The sequence below is a fragment of the Aquarana catesbeiana genome, linkage group LG12, assembly GCF_042186555.1.
Source record: "Aquarana catesbeiana isolate 2022-GZ linkage group LG12, ASM4218655v1, whole genome shotgun sequence".
NCBI lineage: Eukaryota > Metazoa > Chordata > Amphibia > Anura > Ranidae > Aquarana > Aquarana catesbeiana.
In genome coordinates this window covers 138,545,343-138,557,879 of record NC_133335.1, presented here as the reverse complement: position 1 = coordinate 138,557,879, position 12,537 = coordinate 138,545,343, and the positions used below count along the sequence as shown (strand labels likewise).

At 44.2% G+C, this 12,537-nt stretch overlaps 1 protein-coding gene across 1 annotated transcript in view; it reads right to left on the bottom strand.

The window, feature by feature from the left end:
* Window positions 1–11,927, bottom strand: part of LOC141114070 (uncharacterized) — an 87,934-nt gene extending 76,007 nt beyond the window's left edge. The window contains exons 1-3 of the mRNA XM_073607533.1: window positions 11,781–11,927; window positions 11,555–11,671; window positions 11,227–11,437 (exon numbers count right to left, since the gene is read on the bottom strand). The gene's annotated coding sequence lies outside the window, so the exon portion shown is untranslated. The remainder of the gene's footprint in view (window positions 1–11,226; window positions 11,438–11,554; window positions 11,672–11,780) is intronic.
* Between the last annotated feature and the right edge of the window lie 610 nt (window positions 11,928–12,537).

The window sequence follows — 12,537 nt, the reverse complement described above, 5'->3', positions numbered from 1 at the left end:
CTATAGATATATTGTGTAAAAGAAAACATAAAGGTAGAGTCTGTATAGTCAGTTGTGACCATCAATATATTGCTTTCTCAGTATTAATAAACCTTTGCTGTCACAGCTCACCTTGTCTATTCCTATTCAGCTCATATGTGGGTTGGTAAATTTGACCTTCTGGTTTGTTAGCTACATCAGAGAAAGAGAGGAAAACAGTAGAAAAGAGGAAGAGGTAGAATTTATGACCAATTTATATTCTAAATCATTACGGTAGGAGACCATCCACGTTGTCCAGCTAATCCGCTCCAGTGCAACTCTGTTGTTGCACTTACACAAGACCTAGCAATAATCTAGTTCCGGAGTCTGTGCATTGATAATGTCGGTAAAAGCTTTGGAATATTTAAAAACATTCCAGGGACGCCAAGTTTCATGAAAACTTTCGACCTGTTCATTCGCTTGGGCCAGGGTGTCTTCCATTTCATGGAATTCTGCGACCCTATGAAGTCAATCAGCTACTGTTGGTACCCGATGCGATTTCCAATGAATTGGAATGAGAGATTTGGCAGCATTCAACAGATGCCTTGTGAGAGAATGCTTATATTTCTTTAAAGACCAGCTTGATATGTGCAGTAGACAGCATGCTGCATCCAGTATTAGAGTCGTCTCTGTGATCGATTTGATAAGTTCTCGAACTGCGTCCCAATAACGGGCAATCAAGGGGCATTGCCACCAGATATGTAACAGAGAACCACTATCTCCCATGCATCTCCAGCAGCGGTCTGATGCCTGGGGATAACATTTATTTAATTTCATTGGTGTTAGATACCATTGGCTCAGCAGTTTGTAAGCTGTCTCTTGTACTTTGGAGCTGATAGAGCACTTGTGTGATAAAATGCAAGCGTTCTTCCATTGTTTAGGAGTTATGTTTACCTGTAAAATATCAGACCACTGCCTTCTGAGTCTGTCATCCAAGGGAGCCTTTGCATCCTGTAGCCATGCATAAATAATTGAAGTTGTTCTACTGACCGGGTCGCCTGTGTGGCACACAGACTCAAAATCCGTCTGGTCTGGAGAAGTCACCTGCCTTGTGATTGCTGCTAATATAGCTTCTGACTTGTAAGTAAGTCCAGAAGGGTAAGTTAGTCACGTTGTCATTCTGTTTTAGAGCCTGAAAATCTTTTATTTTGGCCTGTTGATAACAAGCCCCTGCCAAAAGAGGTCTATCATTGAGAGGTGACTTGAGATGGGAATTCCCCACCCCCAGGATGAACTACGGGTTGTCCATCAATGGGGTTAATGGGCCTAGTGCAGATGTAATCCCTGTGTCTTTAGGTATTTCATGAATCAGTTTTAAAGTGGTTCCTGTTAAAGGGTGTTGCTTTAGGTCGTCAGGGTAAGAATTCCATTGTCGCCAGGGGGCAAAAGTGAGTGGGATGGAGTTAAGATCCATTTCTAGCTTCACCCAATCTTTAATGTCTCGATGACAGTGCCAGTCTATGACCCTCGTTAAGTGTGCTGCTCTATAGTAGTCCCTTAAGTTGGGTACTCCTAACCCCCCAGATACTTTCACTCTCTGTAGGGTTTCTAATTTGATTCTTGGTTTTTTCTTGGTTTTTTATGTGCCCAAATGAATTTCAGAAACATTGCTCTTAGAGTCCTAAACATGTTGGCTGGTAATTTGATCGGCAGTGTACGCATTAAATATAAGAGCCTGGGCAGAATGGCCATTTTGATAACGGCCGCTCTGCCGAACCACGAAAAGGTTCCCGTGGGCCATTTGCGTAGGTCACTGTCTATGTTTTTTAGTAGTGGGGGAAAATTTTTTTCGAAAATTGAAGAGATCTGTGGAGTTAAATTCACTCCTGTTTCAGACTGTTATGAACCCATTTGAAAGGGGAATTCTCCATCACCAAGGTAAGTGAATGGTTTGAAAGAGATACATTCATGGCTTCTGATTTAGAGTAATTTATCTTTAAACTGGAGACATAACCATAATGTTCAAAAGCTCTCATTAGGTTGGGGAGAGTGATATGTGGTCTAGATATGAAGAATAGCAAGTCGTCAGCATAGGCGGCTACCTTGAACTCCCGATCCCCCACCTGAAGTCCTCTTACCGAGGTGTTTGCATTGATCTGTCTGATAAATGGCTCCAGGGATAATATGAATAAAAGAGGGGACAAAGGACATCCCTGTCTTGTGCCATACGCAATATGTACCTGTTCAGACAGGGTACCGTTTATTTTTAATCTTGCTGTGGGGTTTTGATAAAGAGCTGAAATCCATGCCAACATCCTTGAGCCCAGTCCAACATGTCTACAAGTGGCCAGCATGTAATCCCATGCCACTCGGCCGAAGGCCTTCTCCGCATCCGTAGACAGGAGAAGGCCCCCTGTGTCACTGGATCTAGTTTTGTGAATTAGTAACAGGGATTTGATGACATTGTCTTTGGCCTCGCGGTCAGGCATGAAGCCTACCTGCTCCGGGCCAATTACTTTTTGCAAGAAGGGTCTCAGTCTGTTGGCAAGTATTTTTGCGAAAATTTTTACGTCCAAATTCAGCAAGGATATAGGACGGTAGCTGGCACAGTCAGAAGGGTCCTTACCCGCTTTCGGTATGACCGTTATGAAAGCTGAAAGTAAGTCTAGTGTCGTATCCCTGGAATCAGACATGGAGTTCAAGGCTGTCGCCAGGGGGTCAGCCAGTAAGTCTACGAACGTTTTATAATAAATAGCTGTGTACCCGTCTGGTCCAGGACTCTTACCTAATTTCAGATTTTTAATAGCAAGTCTAATTTCAGTCGTGTCTATTGGGCATTCGAGGGTGTTAGCTTCTATAGTATCAAGGGAAGGGAGATCACTCTTATCTAAGTAGTCTCGTATAACCTGGGATCTGTCCCCTATCATTCCCAGCTGTTTGTGCTGTTGCGGTAAATTATAGAGATCAGAGTAGAATGTGTGGAAATGTTTTGCAATCGCCTCCATGGAAACATCCATCGTGCCATTTTTCCGTCTAATGCCTAGAATGTTGTTACTATGAGTGTGTACCCGTAGTGCCCTAGCCAATGTCTTACCAGGTTTGTTACCCTCCTCATAGTAGATCTTTTTCTTGAAAAATAAAAAACGTTTGACCTTTGCGTCAAAAAGTTTCTGCAGATGTTTTCTGGTATCTAGTAGTTCCGTGGCAGTATCTACCGAAAGGGACTGTTTGTGTAGAGATTCTAGCTTGTGAATGCGATCGATTAGATTTTTGATCTCCCTTTCCCTTTCTTTTTTCCGTTGGGCACCTATTGAGATCAGTTCCCCCCTCAATGTGCACTTATGGGCCTCCCATATCATCAGTGGATCCATCCCTGGGGTGTTGTTGTGATCAAAGAAATCTTTCAGGGACTCCCTGAGTTTAGGTAAATGGATAGGATCTGAGATTATTGAGGAGTTAAGTCTCCATGTCTGGGTTTTTGGTGGCAATTTCGTCAAGTTTAACGTTAATGCTATTGGAGCATGGTCCGAGGTAGATTGTGAGCCTATGCAGGCTTCTGCTAGGACAGAGAGATCATTTTGGGTTATAAAGAGATAATCTATCCGCGTATATTTCCTGTGAGGGGCTGAATAAAACGTGTAATCACGGCCGCTCGGATTGAGAAATCTCCATGAATCTATCAACCTGAGTGAATGGAGAAGGTTTTTAATGCCTTTCAGGGTCCTGTACCTAATACTGGTGTTTCCGTTTGAAGTATCTGTCAGGGGATTCAAAGGAATGTTGAAATCCCCTCCTAATATCAAACACCCCTTGGAGAACTCCTGTAATTTATGGATCAGCTGTTTACAGAATGTTAGGTGGGCCTTATTCGGGAAATATACATTTGCTATGGTGATGGGTACTCCCCCATATTTCCCCTTTAGGAAAATGTATCTGCCGTCAGTGTCTGTCATTTGTTCTGTCAAGTCGCAGGGCGCGTTCTTACTAACAAGAATTGAAACCCCTTTAGTTTTAGCATGGTCATTGGTGGCGTGATACGCCCTAGTGAAAGTTGGGTCGGTGAACCTATGCACCTGTCCAGTCTTAAAATGAGTCTCCTGCAGCATTATAAAATACGGCTTACCTTTTTTGATTTCTCTGAGTAGTGTAGTTCGCTTTTCAGGAATATTCAACCCCTGCATGTTGTGTGAAATTACCGTGGGGTTGCGTCCTAGGAAGGAATAGGCCATGGTGCAGACTCAGAAGTGGTGCAGTACTCTGGTGATCTGAAATAAACACTAAAACACAATTAGAGTATTCTTATAGGCGGACAACGTGAATGGTCAAAAGCTTAGGAAGAGGTAAAAGAAAAAGGAAGAGTGAGAGAATTAAGTTCAACCACTAGATAGAGCCCTATCTAAAAAACTATAGTGAGTCTGGAGTGCTACGTGCAAGACCAGATCACTTGTGGGGTAGGGGGAGGCGGCCGCCTGGTATGTGAACAAATAAATGCAATATACTAAGTTTAGAATTTAAACTTGAAAATATAACTGGTAAACCGTGCCTCCAAATAACACACAGCCTAAAATAGAAATTTTTTTAATCTGAAATATGATTAATCCACCCTATCGGTCAAGGGATCTTCCCAACTCTCTAACTATGAAGCCAAGAGTCCCCGACCGCCACTTTCCTAGTGAAATTAGTCACTCTACATGGTCACCACCTCTAAAGTGTCGTGACCACTTGAATTCCCTCTCCCCATAAGGCACCGTTATCATTATCATTAGGTCTCAAAACCAAATGCCGGATAGTATTAACATCATTCGGATAATATATATATATATATATATATATATATATATATATATATATATCCTCCAGCAAATAGTATGAGTCAAAAGGGTATGGGAAATAATAAAGAGGAAAAAAAAGGTTTATGAAAAAGGCAAAAACGGCACCGTCCTTGGACAATTACTCGTAACCCGGCCACAGTGGGTGATTTTGGTATGTTCGGCCAATCCTTAGTCCTCTGCGCGATCTTGGTCCCACATAGGTCTTGGATTCGGAGTGCCTGATTTGGAGCCTCCTGTTTTGCCATGCCTCATCTTCTTAGGGAGTCTTTTTTCTGGCATAGAGAATGGTGATCGAATTGGACTCCTGTCATGTGGTGGTAGTGCAAAGTCTGCGTACCACTCAGGAAGGTCCACTTAGTCCAGGCCAAGTCCTGCACAAAAATCCGGAAGGTCCAGTGGGGTGCGCAGTACATGTTGATGTCCATTTGCCGACATGATAAGTGCAAAGGGGAAGCGCCAAGTGTACCTGAGCTCTTTTTCTCTGAGCTTATCCAGTAAGGGGTGCAAAGCTCTATGGTTTTTAAGAGTAATCTGGGATAGATCTTGAAACAACATTATGTTTCCCCATTAAAGATGATCCTGTAATTTCTTCTTGCTCTACGCATTATGTCCACCTTCAATTGGAAGCTCTGGAGGCAACAGATTATGTCACGCGGTGGTGCAGGGTCAGGACCTCTAGGTCTAAGTGCCCTGTGGGCTCGAATGAATTCAATTTCGGTCTCTTCTTGCCTGTCCAAAAGGCTGTTGAAGACTCTCTGGAGTGCTGGGGCTATTTGGTCTGCCTCCACAGTTTCGGGGATCCCTCGCACCCTAATATTATTCCTCCTGCCCCTGTTGTCGAGGTCCTCCAAGTGTCTATTTATGTCTATGAAGTGCTGTGCGTGAGAAACTGTGACCTTGTCCAGCCTGTTAGGTGCTTTGTCCCTCTGCCTCCCTGTGTGCTCCGTTGCTGCCAATTTCTCAGTGAGAACTACAAGGTTCGTTTTCAGATTGGTAATTGCAGCCGAGAATGCAGATTTGATGTCTGCTGTGAAACCGGGCATATCAGCATAGGTCAGGGGTTTATTTAGCCTGGATTTCCCCCTACCTGTGTCCTCAGCAGATTCAGAATCACCACTGAGGTCCTCCTCGTGGCGCTCGGCCTGTTGCATCGGCGCCATCTTGAGTTCGGCCTTGCTACTCTCTGCCGCTGGCATTTGTCTTAACAGATCCACTATATGCCTGGCGGTGGATGGCGTCGGCCCTCTGTGGGAACGAGTTTGTGGGGTGCTGTGAAGCTTTCTGCCCGGCATTGAAAGTTCTCTGTAAGGGTGTCAGGCTGAAAGGCTGTGTGTCTGATGGAGCTCCTCTAATGTGCAGCCATCCAAGCCGTGCACCAAGCCACGCCCTGAAGTCCTTGGATTTAAACACAGAACAGGATCTGTAGATCTTGACCATGCAGATCTCTTTGCCCTGTCACTATCTAACTAGCTAACTTCAAAGTAATAGTGTCCATAATTACCAGTAAAACCGAGGATCTGGCAGGGTTACATATTTTCCTTCTTTATCTACAGTGGTAATAAAATATACAGCATTGTCCTTTCCCGGTCTGCAGATCACCACTTTATCAGCATAGATATGCCGACCATAGTTCCAATGAACAAAGCATCCGTTAAAACGTTCATCCATGCGGCAGAACATCCAATCTTTCTAAAGGGCTTAGGCACAGACAAGTAGTCCCAAATAGCTTCATTGTACCAAAGTTCCCGATTAGCTTCAATCTCCCGCATGACATCCTGGGGCACATAAGGGAACTCCAATCCATACTCTGCGGCCACACGCTTGTTTAACATCCTTTGCAAGCGAGCAAGTTTTGGCAAAGATCTGTCTTTTCCCATACCAGGCGGTACACAGGAGTCTAATGACTTTTTCACCATAGACCCAGCCGGTGTCTGTAGCGAATCAATAACTTTTGACAAAGTCCTAGCAACAGCACTGTGCATTTGCACACACGACGTCTTCCCAGAACTCATGACAGTCCATTCAGGAAAGGTCATTGTGGAGGCAACATCCTCGCCTTGTGACCACAATAGCTCTTGCGACATGGTTTCGAACAAGTCATCATCCCCTGAAAGATCCGACATGGATTCTATTTCCGAGTCTCTCAACTTTTCTGCTGGCAAATACTTAATTACAGTCCCCAGCAATGGCTTACCCTTTCCAGACGTAGACTCTGGTAGCTCCGGCTCAGGTAATCTCTGGGGTAGGCCTTGACCACAGCCGCGAGAAGCCTTCACATAGCCCACCTTCTTCTGAGTAGACACCACAGGAACAGGTGTAGTGGACTCAGGAATCAAAGTAATGTCTCCTGATGAGACGGCAGCAGTAATGTCTCTTTCTGAAACATTGTCGGTAGCAACAGGCAAAGTGGCGGCCCGTCGCTCCCTCTCTGTAGCAATAGCAGCTTCCACTGTAGCGATACCTGTCACCCAATCCATCCGGTAGGCACGGGGTGGCATAGTAGGTGGCTCCACTACAAACAAATACTCTCCACACTGCGGACATCGACCGAATGGACGAAGATGCACGGCCAATCCTCCACATCGATGGCAGGTCATGCCCAGTCCCTCAACATCTCCCAAGGTATACAGGACAAACTTCCCCTGCAGTTTCATTCGAACTCCAGTATCCATGAGCAGAGTTCCAGATTGCACAGTATTCATCACGGTGCTTGCAGGGAACACTCTGGGTCCCACAACCGATTGCAACGCCAGAAAAGACATGGCCACACTCTGATCTTTTCAGCACGATCACGAGGCTTCTTTTCTCCTCTGTCGCCAAGCACACTACACGCGTCCCACGCAGTAGCAAGTAGGGTAACTCCTCCCACTTGTTCTTTCAGTCACGTAGCTCCCGAGCCTCTTCTGGCGCCCAGCGTCTACGCACCCAAAAGCAAAGTCCTGCAGTTTAACCTTTCCTCTTCCTGAAAACCTTTCCTCTCTCTGTAAACTCCCGGTAAAACACTCCACTGGGTTGCAATAATTGTCAGTCAACAAATCCCAGACGACGCCCCCAAATGTAGCACTAACTCATGGTGGAGCTGCTGGTTTAAATGGGTCTGTTACCTTCACTTTGCTTGCCTCTGTTTCAACGGCACCGGTCTAGGGGTTCCGTTGAGTTTACTGCTGGACGACACATGCACCAACACTAGAGTACGTTTTCAATGCTTTATTGAACAGTCAAACTTTAGGAAGTAGCAGGAAAGAGATGGAAAAGGAAACCTTCAGTAGAAACTCAAATATCTTCTTACAAGATCTTAGCGTCAAATGTCCTGTAGAATTCAGATAATTATGTGGAATGTGTTCCCCTCATGGGACGCACTCCTTGCTCATCTGGATAGGCCTCTCTCACCAGTCTCGCAGCCAGTACGCAGCACGAATCTAAAGTCTCTGCCACAGACTTATTTGGGGGGGTAAATCTGCACGATCCTCTGCCACAGGATGTATCAGATCTTCTGCAGTGAACAGTCAGTCACAGTGCCTGAACCTTCAAGCCGAACCAGCGACACTATGCTGTATAATCGCTTCTTTTGGATACGTCCTGCAACCGAGTCACCAGGCCCCTCTACAGACCAGCACGCCGCGTGATCTCTCCAAGACGGGTCCTCCCCTGAGATCTCCTCGGCTGTCCAGCTTCGTCACACAGGACCGACAGCTTAGGACCATTCCTCGGCCACGGTGGTAGGCTCCAGACAAGCCTCTGGACCCACCCCTGCGCTGTAGCATCGTGGGCCTCCCGATCGGAGGACCACGAGGTAGCTCCTTAACGCATACCTGTCGGCCAGGAGGGCCAGCAGGTGGCTGCAAAACGAACCTAGAACATGGCGTCTGTCCCATAAATACCCCCTTCCCAGAATGCAACTCGGAGGACCACCTCCACGAGCTTGCCTCCAAGACAGAGGAGCATCTATACACTTTGACACGTTGCCCTTCCAACACTGACTAATGGTAACAGCGACACCCACCGGTCAGAAGCACACACAACGTCAGCCAAGCTGGAACAGAGGCGAACTTTTAACCTTCCTAACACACAATTTACTAAATTTACCTAATCTGCGGTGGATTGTAAATCTACCAGCGCTACACCTGTAAAGGCTTTTATAGACTTTTAAAAATGTACGTTTTTTTTTTTCGCCGCTGCACGGGCATACGCAATTTTAAAGCACGTCATTTTTGGTATTTATTTACTTGACATAAAATCATCTTTTATATTTTACAAAACAAATGGGCAATATATCGGGTTTTGTGCATTAAAATTCAAAAGTGTATTTTTTCCACAAAAATTGTGTTTGAAAAATCGCTGCGCAAATACTGTGTAACAAAAAAAATTGCAACACAGACCATTTTATTCTGTAGGGCCTGCTTTAAAAAATGTATAATGTTTGGGGGTTCAAAGTAATTTTCTAGCAAGAAGAAATACATTTTTTGATGTAAACAAAAAGTGACAGATGTGTGGCATAAGCTTCTAATGTCAGAATAGTTCACAAACATCCCCCTAAATGATCCCTTTTTGGAAAGTATACATCCCAAGGTATTTGCTGAGAAGCATGTTAAGCCTATGGAATATTTTATGTTTTGCCACAAGTTTCTGGAAAATGACATAAAAAATATTTTCTTTTTTTACACAAACTTTTCATGATATATTGCTTACACATGCCATGGGTATATGTGGAATTACATCCCAAAATACATTCTGCTGTTTCTTCTGAGTATGGGGATACCACATGTTACTGCCCTGTTTTTTTTTTTTTGGCACCTCAAGCATACCTCCCAACTTTTTGAGATGGGAATGAGGGACACCTATCAGCAAAAGTATACAGGCATAGGACACACCCCTTGCCACACCCCCTTAAAGGAGACTTGTACAAAAAAACAAGATTGGTTAAACCAACAAGTGCTTTTTTTTTACCACTACTATTCCTTTATATTAGCTTTTGGAATTTATAAATGCAGCAATTTAGAAATCAGATGAAAGGTTTAGCACTGGGAAACACTTTTTGATAGATAAAAAGTGCATTTTATATACAACTATATAGATCAGACCAAAATGAGGGATAAATGAGGAGGAATGAGGGACAGAGGGACATTGTTCCAAATCAGGGACAGTTGGGAGCTATGCCTCAAGAAATATGATGTCTTTTTACCAAAGACATGTAGCTGAATACATTTTGGCCTAAATTTATGACAACATTTGAAAATATTGAATATTTTTTATAACAAAAATTAGAAAATATAGTTTTTTCAAAATTGTCATTTATAGCGCAAAAAATAAAAATCCCAGTGGTGATCAAGTACCACCAAAAGAAAGCTCTATTTGTGTAAAAAAAGAACATACATTTAGTTTGGGTATAGTGTTGCATGACCACGCAATTACCGGTTAAAGTAGCGCAGTGCCAAATAGCAAAAAATGCTCTGGTCAGGAAAGGGGTAAAAACTTTCGGAGGTCAAGTGGTTAAATAGGGAATGTAGGTAGGGCAGTGTATGGAGGTCAGTAGGATGTAGGGCAGTGTACAGAGGTTAGTAGTAGGTAGAGAAAGAGGAGGGAGGGTGCCCGTTCAACTATATCATGATTGTTGCCAACATCCCCAAAGTCAGAATATATAAGGAAATTCAAAAAAAGGAAGATTAAGGTCTGGTGTGACCCCTCTGACACCTCCATCCCTAATAGTGCACAAAAAAACAAGAAAAATAGCCCTGGGACTTTAGATGAGGTGAGAGAGGTTTAGCCAATGTCCACAATGAACACTGAGACAAAATCAATTTATTCATTTCAAAATGTTATGTAACTGAGCGGTAACAACAATGATTGTGAGTTACCAGGCGTAATAGGCTATTATGCCTGGTAACTCACAATCATTGTTGTTACCGCTCAGTTACATAACATTTTGAAATAAATACATTGATTTTGTCTCAGTGTTCATTGTGGACATTGGCTAAACCTCTCTCACCTCATCTAAAGTCCCAGGGCTATTTTTCTTGTTTTTTTATATAAGGAAATTACCCCCAAAAAAGGTTAAAGGGACTTTAACGGCAACTCATTTAAAATTTAAAATTTATTTTATTGAGTAGAAAAAGTATATATATATATATCAAAAAAAGACATATAACAAGGAAAACAAAAACAATGTCATACAATCTATAAAAAACTATACAACGATATACTGTATGTGCAAGATTTGAAAGACTATGTTCAATGGTCTTGCCACGAATACTTACGCGTTTCGGGACTTAAGTATAATGTCCCTTCATCAGAGACAGAACGTGGATCATAGACCTATTATACAGTGAAATAATAATAAAATAAGTACAAAGAACAATCATGTATAAATGATATTTACAGGTATCACGTGTATGTCATTTGGTCCATTGTGACCGTAGATAAAAAGAGCACAACCTACCAATGCATAACAGTAACGGAGCATCTATGTCAGAATCCCTGCAGTAACGGTGTCAGAAACCCCAGGTCTGGCAGATGAAACAAAGACCTGGAAGCATCGGCTGGCCCAACTCTATCCACACTCTTCCAACCCACGAACATAAGGGGGCATCCCGCAGCTCCGCCAAAATAGACTGCAACCAAGTCGCAGGTACTACAACATTCCGTATCACCTGCGAAATAGAAGCATGTGCTATATAGTGAAGACTTGCCAAAGGCTCATAGGCGGTTCAGGAAATCAGAAAATCAAAAGACAAAGGTGGGGGTAGGTAAGAGGGCTGTGTTCATACCAGGATGTTCATAGGTCAGGCCACAACAGTCTGCATCACCATAAGAGAAAGGAAAATGTTGCCGAGTATGTGCAAGCACAGATCGAACCAGGGCATTAACCCATATGAGGGCTAGGTCTGTGAACAAAGCAGAGGGGGGATAAGATAGTAACGGCAGCCCTGAGAATATCAAATTCAATGAACAAACAGTATGGCTGGGTCACAGCCATCCGAGGCTAGTACTTACAACAAAGTGTAGTGTGGAGTCTTGGTGAGGCATGGGTTGATTGCAGGAGCGTCCAGGCCGGTCACCGCCAAGTGCGGTAATGATGAGCCCGTTCAGGTGCATCACTAGGATATAAGGAGACTGGGAGGGCGTGATATAGCGTGACGTGCGTCTAATCAGCGCAGCGTCATCGCATCAATCATACAGTGGAGGTGTGTGAGGGGGGAGCGGTCGCGTCATAACACCACGCCCACTGCACGTTCCCGTAAGGCATAGCTTGGTGGTTGCCTGGCAACATACCAGGCAACTGGGAGGGCGTGGCGTGGCGCGACGTGCGTCTGAACAGCGCAACGTCGTCACCTCAATCACACAGTGGGGATGTGTGAAGGGGGAGCGGTCGCGTCATAGCGCCACGCCCACTGCACGTTCCCGTACTCAGGACGAGAAACAACGTGCGGTTGACAGGCAGCCCCGCCCACCAAGCAAAACCACAACAGAACAGACGGAGCAGCGAGGCATAGTTTAGTGGTTGCCTGGCAACATACCAGGCCAAAGCTATCTCATAGGGATTCGGGGAGATTACTTAAGCCTCAAAGAGCAGTTCATTTAGAGCAATGCTCAAGTAAAACTGGATACTATATAGCCTGTGCAGCCCGGTCTGGGATTAACCCATTAGGACAGAATAGCCTGACAAGCTCAATGTGTGGTTTGCATAGCCACACTATTTTAACCCCTTAGAGCCTGAAGCCTCAAAATATTCCTGTAGTAAGTGCAACAC